Source organism: Ciconia boyciana, chromosome 14 (assembly GCF_034638445.1).
Source record: "Ciconia boyciana chromosome 14, ASM3463844v1, whole genome shotgun sequence".
NCBI lineage: Eukaryota > Metazoa > Chordata > Aves > Ciconiiformes > Ciconiidae > Ciconia > Ciconia boyciana.
This window is the reverse complement of record NC_132947.1, coordinates 15,785,924-15,800,121: the sequence shown is the minus strand read 5'-3', so window position 1 is coordinate 15,800,121 and position 14,198 is coordinate 15,785,924. Positions and strand designations below refer to the sequence as shown.

At 52.0% G+C, this 14,198-nt stretch overlaps 1 protein-coding gene across 6 annotated transcripts in view; it reads right to left on the bottom strand.

The window, feature by feature from the left end:
• RALY (RALY heterogeneous nuclear ribonucleoprotein) overlaps nt 1–7,206 on the bottom strand; it is a 140,339-nt gene extending 133,133 nt beyond the window's left edge. For 3 of the 6 annotated variants that reach the window (XM_072879163.1, XM_072879159.1, XM_072879164.1), the window contains exon 1: nt 7,055–7,206. The gene's annotated coding sequence lies outside the window, so the exon portion shown is untranslated. Of the gene's footprint in view, nt 1–3,209; nt 3,343–6,935 lie in introns of all 6 variants that reach the window. The other 3 variants (XM_072879162.1, XM_072879160.1, XM_072879161.1) reach the window with 2 other exon arrangements.
• Nucleotides 7,207–14,198: the final 6,992 nt, after the last annotated feature.

Here is a 14,198-nt window from a genome sequence, read left to right as displayed (position 1 = left end):
TTGGCTGAAAGAGCTTTATTCTCCTGGACCATGTACACAGCCTGTTCATTTGGGGAAAAGAGGTAACTTAAGATACCTTTTGTAATGTCTGCTAGCAGAATGAAAGATGAAGGACTGTAAGAGATTATCAATGTTTAAGTCCATCTTCAAAGCGATTTGGGGAGCTGCTGAAAATAAACAAGCAATCAGTACCCAGGAGCCAGGGCAAAGGCTGACAAAGAAATTGCTTTTTTTTCCTAGGCAAACAGAAGGCAGCTAATAGCTCAGTTCAGAGAGGCTGAGCTCTCTCCCCTCGTACTACGAGGGGGGCAAGAGACCAAATTTAATTTCTTCGTCACAACAACTTTAATTAAAATCATCTAAGCCCTTCCTGCCTCTCTCCTACCACGAGGTGTGGTTCTGCTCACAGGAGGTATTAGCAAACTCTGGCTTATTAACGTGCCCTCCCTGAAAATGCTGTTTATACCACAGTCTAATGGCTGGGGAGCCCATCTGCAGGAAAGCACTCCACTCCTAATTAAGAGGAAAAAATAGAAAGCCCACCTTTGATGTGTATCAGTGGCAGCAGCCATTCCCCATGAGCTGGTGAAGCTGTTCAACAGCATTAGCGTCACAGGGCCTCCTTCCAGTGGAAGCTACCATGGGATGTTTCTCTTCATCACGCGTGCCGCATGAGTGCCGAGATGCTACTGGAGGTAAGGAAAGGGCACTGGCTGCATGTGCTTAGCTGTACCAAGGATTTTCCAGTAGTTTTACAAACACAGCCAGTTCCATGGTCTAGGTCCCCATCCTTGTGACATGACCTACAGCAACCCACGTCTGTGTCTGCAGAGACGCACCGCCCGCAGCAACGTGGGGAGCTCTGTGCCTGGGCTCCGGTACCAGGCTGGGGGAGAGCGCGTGCGACCTCTCAAACCCAGCACAGATGTCAGCAGTATGCCTGCATGGCAAAGTTTTACTGGCCTGGTGAAATGCATGAGCATGAATAAGAGTTGCACACAAGACTAAGTTCTGGAGCGAGAGCTAAAAAAAATTTAAACATGAAGCCTAAGTTACTAGAGGGGCTCAAGAGGGTTTCTGCAGTGCTTATAGCTCTTACCAACTCCCGAAAGATGCCCTGCAGGGCTTTCGGTTGGTAAGAGCTGCAAGCACTGCACGTTGCTGCAGAACCAACAGTCACAAGCAAATACCTGTTTTACAGGCAGACAGGGACAGAAACCAGGAGCTGTTGAACCACCAAACCACCACAACGCTGCCCTTCCAGCAGCGACACGCTCAGTCAGGCCACGCAGAACCACCAGCTCTGCAATGTTATGGCCCAGAGCAGTCACAGAGTTTCTCAAATCTACCTAGAAAAAAACAGTTATGTTGGAGCACCAACCACCTGCAATCTTCTATATAGGGGTCATATCTCGGATCAGGAGAGTCACCCTGAAGTCCTGGCAAGTCTAGGATGCAGCTGAGAAGAGGGAGTGAAGGCCAGGTGAAAGGCAACGTGGACCGCACCGCCCGCCAGTGGGCTGTCAGAGGATACCCACAGAAGCAGCTGCAGTGGGCTTCATCCACAAGTTCAGTTCAAACAGACCTCCCACCTCCAAGCAGAGGTATTTTCTCCCTGTGCAGGGGAGCTGACAGAAGTAGCGCTCCTCATGTCCTTCTAAAGGAAGCGTTTTTCTCACAAATGCTCCCAAGACCAGTTTCCAAAAAAATTTTGCTAAAGGCAGAAGGAAAGCAGGAGATTTAGACTAATAAAGGCATCAAGAGCCCAGGTGGGGAACATCTGCAACCACCTCCTCCATCCACCTTGTGTCCTTTGCCAGCCTAGTCCTGAACTCAGGAATTCATACATTAAAATGAGTAAGAGTGTTGATCTATTCCCAGCTTCCAGAACAAGTGTCCATCGCCATCGCTTCCACAGTATCTTCTCTGGCAGAAACCGTCACCCTTATTCCCATGTCTCGGTACCCTCGCTGGCAGGCAGACGCCCCGCGTGGAAGGACGTTCTCCGTCCAAGGCAGGCAGGACGCAGCAGGAGCCACTTAATCCCGACAGAGCAGGAGAGGGAGCTGCGCTGCCTCAGCTACTGCTCTTGCTCACACATTTAGCCTGTCCATTCTTATTCTGCTTGTAGTAGCAACCAGAAGATGAGTTCCCATTCATTCCCACTGTGGCTGTATTTGTTGAAATATAAGCTGCTTGCAAAAGCATCAGATAAAGCTACGCCACTTTTCAGCGCCTATTGTTCAGTACCACCACACACCACATCAGAAGATGCTGCAGACTTCACCTGGGAATCACCGAATTCACACGGACATAGCCCAGAGGTGCCCATGCTATTTACCTCATTCTTGTTTTCTTAGAAAAACACCCCTTGGCATTATGTTTTCTATTTTAAAACCAGACTTTTTGGAACAAAAAAAAAGGACAGTTGTGCAACATCACTGGCAAAGTCTACAAATGAATGTTCAGTAAAGGAAACACCCTGCTGCAGGTGCAGAAATGCTACTGAAACCACGTGCGGCATTCTGCCGCTCAGCTCCAGCGTCAGGGTAGAAGCAAAAGCTCAGAAGCCCTGAAATCAATGGGGGGGGGGGGGACGACGACCTTCCCCACAGAGGCAAGGCCAAGTCTTGCTTCAGGAGCTTCTCCCTGGCGCATCTTGCTCTATGTCAGTATTTAGTTTCAAGATATTCTCGAGGCTTACTTTTAAAAAAAATATTATTAGGTGCCAGAGTGACAGATGCAGGATCCACCCGCCCCCGGAACAGCCGCAGCAGCTCATCAGGTCCCCCCTGGAGAGGGCACATCCACTCCCGGCTCTCTTCATGTTGGAAGATACAAGAGACCCCAGTAAGCAGAACAAACAGGATTGTTTGTGTTAAACAGTGTTATACAAGAGCCAAAAAGATGACTCATGCCACCCTTATAGCCTTTCCCTGGATATCCAGAACAAAGGCAGGCACAGCTACAGAAAGCAGTTGTCTCTGGAGGTGAGGTTAACTCCGGGGATACCTCCCGCCCGGGCCATACAGCCTCAGATGCTGTTTATAAGGCCAATGCTGCTTTAAGACGGTCAGATTTTAAGACGAAACCTGTTCCTATTTTATTTAAGAAAAGGAAGTCGTTACAATACTCCCAGTATTTCACCTTTCTTAAACAAGAAGGACCTCACTGGGAGCTTACAAAACTATAGATTGCAGGCGATATACCTTTCCACATCCATGCTTCAGCATCATCTGTTATATCCTGCACGCTGTCCCCCGTCTCAGGCTCCACAGAAGTAGCTCCTCTTGTTTGCCCACAGCCTGGCAACAACAGGATACTATTTCTGATTGTTTTAAGCTGCAAGAAACACAAGAAGCCGCAAGAAAAGCTTTAGATTCACTATTTGCATGCACCCTTCTTGTCTCCACACAAGCTGAGGATTTCCTAAGACATGCAAAAGAAAAGTCTTTGCTCATTATTACAAGCCTTGGCTTCGATAGTTCCAGCACCTTAAATGCAAAACTAGACACTTACAAGCAGATGTTAATTCTGCAAAACACCGGTGCCAAATCAATCTCTGCCCTGGTGTCACCTCAGTTCTGCCTTTTGCAAAGCACATACAACTAATTTTCTATCAGAGATGGAGCTAGCAGACACCTGACCTTCTAATTAAATACACACTTTCAGGTGAGAACCACCATGTAATATTACTCACTCGAATCAAACAGGCACACTAGGACCGGTGGCAAAAATAAAAATAGACACAGTTCACACCACAGCGAGGAAGGCAGCAGAATTCTTGTGCACAACAGCAAGATCAACTTAATCACAAATGACAACTTCTGAAAGCCTTTACTTTGGATTCATCCTTGGCATTTTTCTAGGCCAGCTTGAAAACAAAAGCTTTGTCTTCTTAAAATGCAATTGCCTGAGGCACCTCTAAAAAAAGTGACATAACTCAGGTCTGAAAAATGCCTCCTGGGTTTCAGATTCTCCTAAGAGCCTCTTTGCTATTCAGCTTGATTCAGATTACCCGGATCAGCATGAATTCTGCAGATTTAGCCTCAACTACCAACACAGGTATAAAAAGCACACAATTAGGATTTTTTTTTTTTAAACGATATAATTAAAGCTCTACAGTTATAAAAAAGAACTTGTTATAGATCCGAATGGTTTCTCCCTCCCTTTTCTCCAGAAGGTTTATAAACACTCTCTGATGACAGTTTATTCTGAATTTCACTCTGTTTAGCTTATTTCAGATTTTTTTTCTAGCATGTTTTTTCTTGCTGGGCATTTTCAACCTTTCCATCACAAACCTCAAGCTGTGAAAAGAATGAGCAACTTGTTTTGGAATCAAAACTTGGGCCCACAATTTGCTTCCTTGTTTCTTCTCCCCTCCACAAACCCTCTTCGTTTCAGTGATTCTGCAAGCAATGCCTTTGTGCTTCTTCCAACGCAGGGACACAGCCCTGTGCCAGGCAAGACGGTAACTTAGTGGGAGGGGGCAAGGAAAGAAAAGCTGCGGTTCTCTTCAAGACAGACACAGCTACCTCTAATACCTATAAATAACATACTGGATAACTCTGCAGTACCTTTAGCGTATCAAAGATTTTTATATGCGTAGGCCATTTTCTTTGAGTAGATGCAAGTTTACTTCTAGATCTGAAAACTCCTTATGCAGCCATCAATAAAGAACTCAAATCAAAGAAGTTCTGTTGCTTTTATTGAATAATTTGGGACAAGGAGAGCTGAAAGCTCTCTTGGTGCTGGGAACATGTTCGTGTCTTATTTTTCTGAATGATCAAGTCCCATCACTTATTCCACATAAATTGTTCTCTGTCAAGAGCTTTAATCTTCTCTTTACAATCCTTAAATAAAACATCCTTCCAAAATTCACTGCCTATTATCTGCCTTTTTTAAAGAAAGTGGTTCTTAGGAGACCCACCTTCTTCTGCTTTGCCATTCCCCTGAAATCCATCTACAACGTTAGCTTGACAGAAGTAAAATACAGGCAATCCTTCACAGGCACAGCACGGTGAACTAAATGAGCATCTATCTTAACATATGCACCTCATGAAGAAAGGTATCACACGCAGCCAAGCCGAACGCCGCTCACCAAAAACAAGAGCCATAAAAAGACTTCCAGGAATGTGAGCAATAAACCTTGTGACAAGTTGTCACTGCGAGTAGGCAGCCCATAAAGGATGCTACAGAGCCACGTCGCCGTGGTTTACCCTGAGGTTGTGCTGATGACACAGGCTCCTTATCTCCCTGGTCACCGGTGAGGATCAGAAAAAGGCAGTCCTTCCCTTTACACCCAGTCAGCTCAGGCTCCTCATCCAGGAGCTCTGCTGCTGGCGTTGCTTAGAAAACAAACTCCGTCCCTATCTTTACCTGAGGAGAAAATAATGCAAAGAGCCCAAATCAGAACAAACCGCAGACTAAAGGACAGGACAAAATACAAGTGGAAGTACCGCCTCCGCCTTTCTCAACTGAGAAAGGGAAAGCAAGAGTGGAAGCACCTGTAGAAGAGATCCGGCTTCCTCTTTACAGCAGAGACAATCCAGAGCTCCTGCAACACAGCCTACACCTTCCACCCCACGACTGCTCCTCTGCGATGGCAGCCGGCACTGCCCAAAGCCAAGGAAAACAGGCTCGGCCTGGACGCCGAGGTCCACAGCAAGCACCAGTCCCAATGCTTGCGCTGCTGCTGCCAGCTCCGGAGAAGCCACCGGCAGCGGCAGACAGGCACTGCCCACCCCGGCAAACCCTGGCACCGGCTATCGATTACCTTACGGTATTCATTTGCAGGGGAAAGACAGCAATGACGTCCTTAATATGAAGTAAGAGGGTCTTTTTTTTCTGGCCTCGAAAGTCAGCAAAAGTCAACCGTGATGCTATCGACTTCAGTCTCCACTAAAGCCTGAGCAGAAGAGCTACCAGAAAACACAGCGGCTGCCGGAACGCGGGAAAGCCCCGGGAGCCTGCAGCCCAGCGCAGGCTGGTTCCCTGGCTTTGCCCCAGCCCAGGTCCTCCCCACGCCAGCAAACAAACTGGAGAATGACACTCGAAGCACAGTCAGGAAAACAGAGGTGCACATCCACACTGTTCTCCGTACAGGCAGTTCACACCCCAGCTTTCCGGGCTCTCTCATCATAAACGAAATCAGCCGCAGGACCACCCTTGTAAACACAAAGCCACAGCCGAAACTTACTGGTTGCCACCCGGCTAGCCGAAGCCGTGCTGAGAGCAGCCTGGCGTACCAGCCGGAGTTTCAAGCATCACCTCAAACGCTTCGAGAAATCACCAACCCTAACATATTCGCGACAGATAACATTCCCAAATGCTAGAAAATCGCCTTTTAAGCGACCGCGGGGCTCAACACCGACACGCTGAGGAGCGTGTGCCGAAGCCCCTGGGCTACCGGGGCACAATCCGCGCTGCCGGCTGCGGCTCCAGCCGGGGCGGGACCGGCCGGGCTCGTCAGCCGGTGCCGGCGGCGCGGAGCCCCTCAAGAAGCTTCCAGCCCGCCCGAGGGGACCCTCTCCCGAGGAGCCGAGGGCTGCTGCTTTACGGGAGACGCAACGTAACCCGCCACCGCTCCGGTGGCTTTGCGGACGCCCCTCCGCGCCAGCCCCCGCCCCGGACCAGCGTTACAAGTGTCCCGAGCACCGGGCGGCCCGGCCGGGACCGGCTGCCGCAGCCCCGCGGCGGAGCGGGGTCAGCCCGGGAGTCAAACCCCGGCCCCACGGCAGCAGCGGGGACGGGATTTCACCCCGCACCCGCTTTTAAACGCGAAAGTTTCCCGTCCCGCCGGTGCCGCATCTCCGCGCTGCCTTCCCCCTTCCCATTACGAGAGGGGAAACAAACCCCAAGCAAGGCAGCGAACAGCGGGCAAAGGGGCAGGCTGAAGGGAAAAAAAAAAAATCAGTAAAAAGACAATAACTCACTTGCAGCCAGACACCCGCTGCTAGCGGAGCCCCAGGAAAGCACGCTCCGCCTCGCAAAGGGCAGCCCCGCGGAGCCGACCGGCGGGAGCAGCCACGAAGGAAAGGGCAGGAGCACTCACCGAGCAGGAAGGCGCCGGAGGACGGCGACGAGGCCGAGGACGGAGAGGGACGAGGCGCGGAGCAGCGCCCAGCCCGGCCCGGCCCGGCCCTGCCCGCCTCGCCCGCGGAGCCGCCGGCACAGTGCCGCGCGCCGCCCCGCCGCCCCGGCTCCTTCCCGCCGACCGTACCACGGCGCCGCGCCGGGGGGGGGGGACGCGACACGGGGCGGGGAGTGGGGGGGGGAGCGCCCACGCCGGCGGCCCGCTGCCCGTCCCCGGCGCCGCCGCGGAGCCGCCCGAGCGGAGCTGCCCTGCGGGGCCGGGCTGTGCCGCGCCGCCGGGCCTCGGCCCAGGGGAGCGCCCCTTCCCGCACCCCGCCGGCTCCCCTCCCGCTCTGCGGCCGGCGCGGTGGAAGAGTCCAGCGCGGGGCGGGCGGGGCCGGCCGGGCGGGAGCGCGGGGGTGCGCCGGGCTGCGGGGCCGGGGGCGGCGGGGGGCGGCAGGGGCCGGCCCCGCCGCTCGACCCCGCCGCCTCCCGGAGCTGCAGCCCCCGCTGGGTTCCCCGAGCGCCGCTCGCTCGTTGTGCGGACCGGCTTCACCTGCGCCGCAGCCGAAGTTCGTACCCGCAGACCGCGCTCGTCTGCCCGCGCCGGGCGGCAGAGCCCCGGGGAGCGCGGGCCCGGACGGGGGAATCCGGCCCGGGGGGCTGCACGCCGGGAGCCGCTCCCGGGTCCGGAGCTGGAAGTCCAGCTCTGCCGCTCTTCCTCAGCCGTGTGCCGTAACAGACCGATTGCCAGCTTGGCTCCTCCACTCTGTGTTTGGTTGCTCCTCACGCTCACGAGGAAAAAACCCAATTCTCTTAGGAATCGGATGTTTTCTTACCAAAACCGATGTCCAGCATCTCATCACTCACTAAAGGTGTGGGAAGTCCACGCTAAAAGCCCTGGCAGCAGAGGGACAGAGACGCGCAGAGATGTGTGAGAGATGACGCAGGCAGCGCGGAACGCGGCATCGGTTGGCGATGTGCGTAGAGGTTCCGCAGGCTCGGGCACGGTGCGGCCCCAGCTGGGGGGAAGCACGTTCGGGTCACTGGGACATTTACCGCAATAATTTAACGCACAGCTCTCTGCAGCGTGTTCCTGAAGAGCAAGAGCCCACCTGCGGGAGCGGCCCGTCACAGCCGTGCTCGCTGCAACGCTTCAAACGTTTCTGGGACGTTCCTGTTCAAACGTCTCTGGGACAGCGCCGTAGCACAGATGATTCACTGGCAACCAAGGCAGAGAGAAATCCCCCCTGAAGTATTCTCCATTGATCCCAACATAACTATGGCGGCGTTTAAGTGCTCCTGCGGAGGCTGGTGGGAGTGCTGAGGGGCTCAGAAGATACCTCTGAAGGTTGGGTTGTTCTGTAGGAGACCCCTTAGTAAGGTGAACTCTCTTGCCAACATCAAGACCTGACTGACTGTGGGCTGGAGGCAAGATCTCTGGGTACCTACCAACCCAAACGTGAAGAATTAACTATTCTTCAGCTTAATTTTTCTTGGGCAACTTACATATCTCTTCCAAGCTTTGGTTTTCACCTGCAGACTGGGTTTCCCAAAGACAGAACCTCATCAGAAGGCAGAACCTCAAAGGCAGAACCTCATCAGCTTCCCAGTTTAATACATGGGCTTTTCCCCCGAAATCCAAATACCCCAGTCTGTCATGGGACATCGTGCTCCCTCCCTCTCTCGTCAGAAAACAATCTCCTCCTTGGGTTTCGCTTCCCGTGATAAATCCCCCCCGCGGGGTGGGGGGAGACAGTGGATGACAGCAGTCCTGCCTTCCGAGTAGCAAGGTGCGTATCCTGGGCTAGGTAGCCTCCTGGTTCCCTTCCAGAAGGAGGATCGAGGGGCACCAAGGGATCATTTCTATGGAGCTATGCAGTAGCATTTCAGAAGAATTTAGCAGTATTTTTCCAGCGTTGGGGCATTCAGCTTTTTGACCAAAATTCTCCACGCACAAAAGCCCCAGTAACATCTGTGAACTTCTGCAAAAGCAGGTGCTTCTCATATTAGCCCAGAATTAAGTTTTCATCAAAACCTGATTTTCTTTAAAGTCCTATTTATTATTGCTTAACAATCACTTTAAAGTCTATGGGTGGGAAGCAATACAAAAGCATTTTTCATTATTCATTAAGGACAAATGATGCAGGGGTTTTGCAAGGGAATAGAAAGTACACATACTTTTCTGCACTTAAAACAATTATTTCTTATTAATAACCCTGCAGAAAGGTGCCCCACGGAGAGCTGCAGTTTGGATGCTTTTCAAGTTAAGTCTCTTGATCACAAAAAGAATTATTCTTCCCCTGTGACATTCTGAGCAGAGATCCTGGGAAATGTTTTGTTTTGTCATTTTTATTTTTTAAAAAGATTTAGATGATTGGTTTTTCCATCCCTTCATGGGATGGAAAAGTAACGTAGTTGTAATCACGGAGACTGAGACCTGTCATGAGAATAAAAAGCTGCGGCTACAGAGCAAACCTGCAGCAGGTTTGGGAAGAGGATTGAGGAGCCACAAAATCCCAGGAGAGCTGAGGCTGGAAGGGGCCCTGGAGGTCTCATCCAACCTCCTGGGAGTCTGCTGGGCTTACTCCAGCTTAGCACCATGTTTCTTGTTCCCAGGGGTGGCCCAACTGCATGTGCTGTTCCAGATGTGGTTGGCACGTGCCAAGGAGAGGGAGCAGGCATCGCCCTCCATCCGCTGACCATACAGCCTGGTCCGCTGTCACTGTCCTTGCTGCCAGGGTGCACTGCTCCTCACGGTTCACTTGCTGCCCGGTGGCACCCCCGGGCCTTTGCACCAGAGCTGCTCTCCAGCCAGTCAGTCCCCAGCCTGTACGGGGCGAGGGGACAGTCCACCCTGCCTTCAGGGCTTTGCATGTGTCCTCGCTGGATTCCATAAGATCCCTGCTGGCCTGTTCCACCAGCCCTTGCAGCCCTTGCTCAGTGGCAGCCCTGCCCCCAGGCATATTGACTGCGTGTTTGGTGTCATCTGCAAACTTGAGGGTGCATTGTGTCCCCTGCTCAGGTCATTGCTAGGGCTTATTATCACAGGTCCCGGGAAAGACCGCTGAGGGGTCTTGCCCTTTGTAAGGGGAGGTACTGCCCCTTGTACCTGGCCTCCAGGTAGAGCATGACCAACCCCTAACCTCCTTGGGGGCCAGCTGTCCAGCCAGTCTTTCACTGCTTTACAAAGCCACCCATCTGGACTGTGAAGTCCTGACATGGATGCCAGGATGCTGTGGGAGACCATGCTAAAATGTTTGCCAGCCCCAAAGTAAATGGGGTGGTGTGGGATCCCGTGTAAGGAACCACAGACAATGCTGCTTGGCCACCTCTGTCACTAGGACAATGCTCCTTGTCCACCTCATCCCAGGAAAGGGTGGATGGGGGAACTCTGAATGCAGAGCTGAGGATCTGCGATTCTGAGTCCGTTGGTCTGTCTGCCCCGAACAGAAGTCATGTGCTGGTCCTAAGGCTGAAGGACTAAGACAGAGCAATCTTGCTGTGGTCCCACTGGTGCGGAAGGGCTCCAGGGCATGGCACAGCTCCTCTGGCTGTGCCTTGCGATAGGATCTGTCCCTCTGGTTCTTAAAAGGTGTCCTTGAGAGTGGAGACTGTGAAATGCAGCCAGGCCCTCAAAGAAGTCAGCATGGGGCTGTGCACAGCTGCCTTCAGAGCCCCCCATGGCCAGAAGAGGAGGTGCTGGGAGCCCACGAGCAGCGTCTGTCCGGTGGGGCAGCTGATCCTGGGGGCTCACTGCCAGCAGAGCCGGTTTGTGCCTCGGTTTCCCACGCCTCCTCAGCCTGTCCTCTCCTGCCAACTCCTGCCCCTGCCACCCTCCTTGGAAAAATGGGGCAGGCCAGACTAGAAGTGATGTCCTTGGGAACTTGGGGCCATGTGGGGACTGCGGGCGCCAGCCCGGCTGGAAAGGATGGGGGACCTGCCAGGCTCGGAGAGAGGGGCCGAAAGCAGAGCACGCTGCTTGGGGACCTCCCTGGGGCCATGGCGCGGCTCCTGGAGCTCCTCCGAGGGGTCGCTGCCTGCTGAAATGTCCTGAAGAAAGCAAGTCCTCCTGTGAGACCCTTCTCTGACTCCAAATTTGACAGCGGTACCCTGTAAAGGAGGTGACAGGTCCTTTTTATCGGCATGTCTGTCCAGGACACTGCGTGTGTGGCTATGAACCCTTCAGACATTTAACCCTCTCACCCCTCTCTCCCCATCGCCCTGATTTCAATCTTCTACATTTGCTTTTTGTGCTGGGAGATATAGAAATGCCAGTGGTTTTCTTTCTTTCCCTTTTTGCTCTGTTTTTAATGAATTTTTCATTTTGTTCCACTGGTACAGAAAGAATAACAATGAAGCAACAGTGTCAACACAGAAAGAATTTTCTCCAAAGTCACACTGTGGCCAATCTGCAGCAACAATAATAGATTTTATGAATCCCACTAAAGAGAATTGTTAGTGGAGGGGGCGGGGGGTGCATCTCAAAGGCTGCTAAGTTATTGGTGCTTTCCATACCACGAGGCCCTGTTATAAGCAGCTATTTAAAGAACAAGCAAAAAAAGAAGATCATTCTGCAAAAGTGGATTTCTAACAGTAGAGGAAGAAAAAATATATAGGTGCTCTATGATGTTTAAAGAAAATAAGTTGCCTAAAAAGGCAGCTCTGTCCTGCTTGCTCTGGCCGATGGGCAGGATGCTGCCAGGGGCTGGGGACCACAGCCCGACTGAGCAGCGCTGAATGGGCTTTGGACGTTGCCTGGGCTTGCAGTCCTGCTGGACTCACGCTCCGCAGTGGCTGCCCCAGTAATGGGTATGCTTCCAAGTATGAGCAAGGTTCTCTTTTTATATTTGTGGCCTTTTTCAGGAGGTGTTAACACCAATTTATGAGCTCAGTGCGATGACAGAGATGGGTGAGCAGCGCTGACCTTGGAACTTACCTCTGCCAGATTTCTTGTTCTGCCCCATCTCAAAGTCAGTCTAAAAGCACTAAAAGGATGTTGGAGGGGGAGAGCCGCCGGGGCTCATCTGACTTCATGTTAAAAGAGAAAAACTGAGTGAACACAATCTGAAAAAGCAGATGCCTCTAACGTGGCCGTGCTGTATCCGTACAAGTGTTGTCTGGGGAAGGGCTGCACGCTTCCCGTCGGTCCCCTTCACACGGCTGCTGCCATGAGTGCAGGAGCACCTGTGCAATGGGAAATTCATATCGGCATTATTGTTTTGTTCCTGTGTATATACCGTTTATATCCAAGTGCCTTTTCTTCCAGGAACTGCATACTACATGCAGCTGAATATGGTCTGAAAACAAAACCTGTGCTTATTTTCATATGTTTTCTTACTGCTGCCAAAGTGAGGAAATCAAAGATAGGCTTTTAAGCACTCACTCCACCTCACCCAGGATACACAGCAGCTCAAAAGCTGTGAATGTGAGAGAGCACAAACAGGATTCTCTCTAAAAAGAAAGAAAAACAATTAACATGATGGGGATGGGGAAGCAAATAAAGAATATTACTTCCAAGGATCATTCAAAACAAACCTCTGCCTGAATTTTGGAGGTTAAACAATCAAGCTGACAACATTTTCTTCCTGAAAGCAACACATTGTCTGTCAAGGTGCTTTTTGGCCCAGAAACGCTGCCCAGCTCCAGTAGCGATACTGTTCATGAGCTACCAAGTGAAGGTGACTGCTTTAAATGATTGTCCTGAGGGAAGGGAGCAGAAATGCTGGCGACATGGCCAACACCTGCCCAGGTAGCACTCCCCCTCCCTTGGATGGTGCCTGGGCACAAGCACCAATAAATCCGCTACCGTATGGGTATCAACAGCATTTCCCAGATCCACATTTCCTCTCTTTGGCTCAACCGCCTGACAAATGGTGGAAGCATGAGAACAATAATGACTAAATCTTATCTTAATAGTCTTTCGTTATGAACTGTCTCCAGATTAACTGTCTCACTCGAGGGAGAGAGTGAGCCAGGTACTACTGGTGTGAACCCAGGCGAGGTTTCTGACTTTACCAGAGCTGTCTGATTTCCACCAGTGAGATCTGACCCTACAGTTTGTTTCTCTTCCAACATGTACGCTGACTACGGAGAAACCCTGGCCCCATGCTGCTCTCACCGCCTGCCGGCTCTTGGCCTTCAGGTCCTTCTCCTGCCCTTGGATGCCCCTGGGACAGCAGCCACACGGTGAGGCAGAGGCAGGGACCAGCTCCTTCCCTCCACGGTGCCCCGGGCTGCTCCTGCGGAGAAGGGAGAAGTGGGGGCACTGGTGCTGTCCAGGCAGTAGCTGGAAAAGAGCATCGAGGGGCTGGATAACCCCATTCCCCGTCAGCGTGCTTCCTTCTGCCATTTCCATGCTCTAGGAAAGGAATGTGAATGTGCTTCGACGATGCTTTATTTTCCAGCACTTTATGTTCTGCCCTCCTGGAACTGCCAGACGCCTGCCCAGCAGCCCTCATCCAAATCGCCCAGCATCTCAAAGGATTTCTTTCCCGAGAAAGCTAACAAGGTCCTTCTCACTTGCGGTTCCTGTGGGTGTGCACTGGCGAATGGATCCAGCATCTCAGGAGCTGGCTGGGGAGATGGGGGAAGGACCAAACTTTTACCTGAAGAGAAGTGAGAAATTTGGGAGGCAGTGGATGGGGGAGAAGAGGAGTCTGTCAGCAGAGACGGGGTGCTAGAGCCTGCGGCCAGCAATCCTGCTTAGCTGCCAGAGCCCCTGCTGAGGACTTACAATCCAGTACAGCAGCAAAAAGAGAAAAATTCATAGTGGCTCAAGGGAATGTAGATCAACCCCTTTGCAAAACCCAGCACCCCCAGCCAGCATCTCCCAAACCATGCAGTATTTCTGCCCGCTGTAAGCATGGGATCATTTTTCTAGACAGATCTTAATTTGTGTTTCCATTAGCACTTTTCCCTAAAAAGCCAAAAAAGGACAGCTTCTGCTGAAGTTCCCACCCTGGAGTTCCCCTTCTCAGTTGGACCATGTCCACTTCTCAGAGACCTGCTGTCATTAGGTGCCCAGCCGAAATCCCATCGAAATGCTTTAATTAAAATGGACATTAAGAGCTCACTTGTTCAAGCCAGGGAACATTAGGAGGAATTTAAATGAAGAGGTTTTT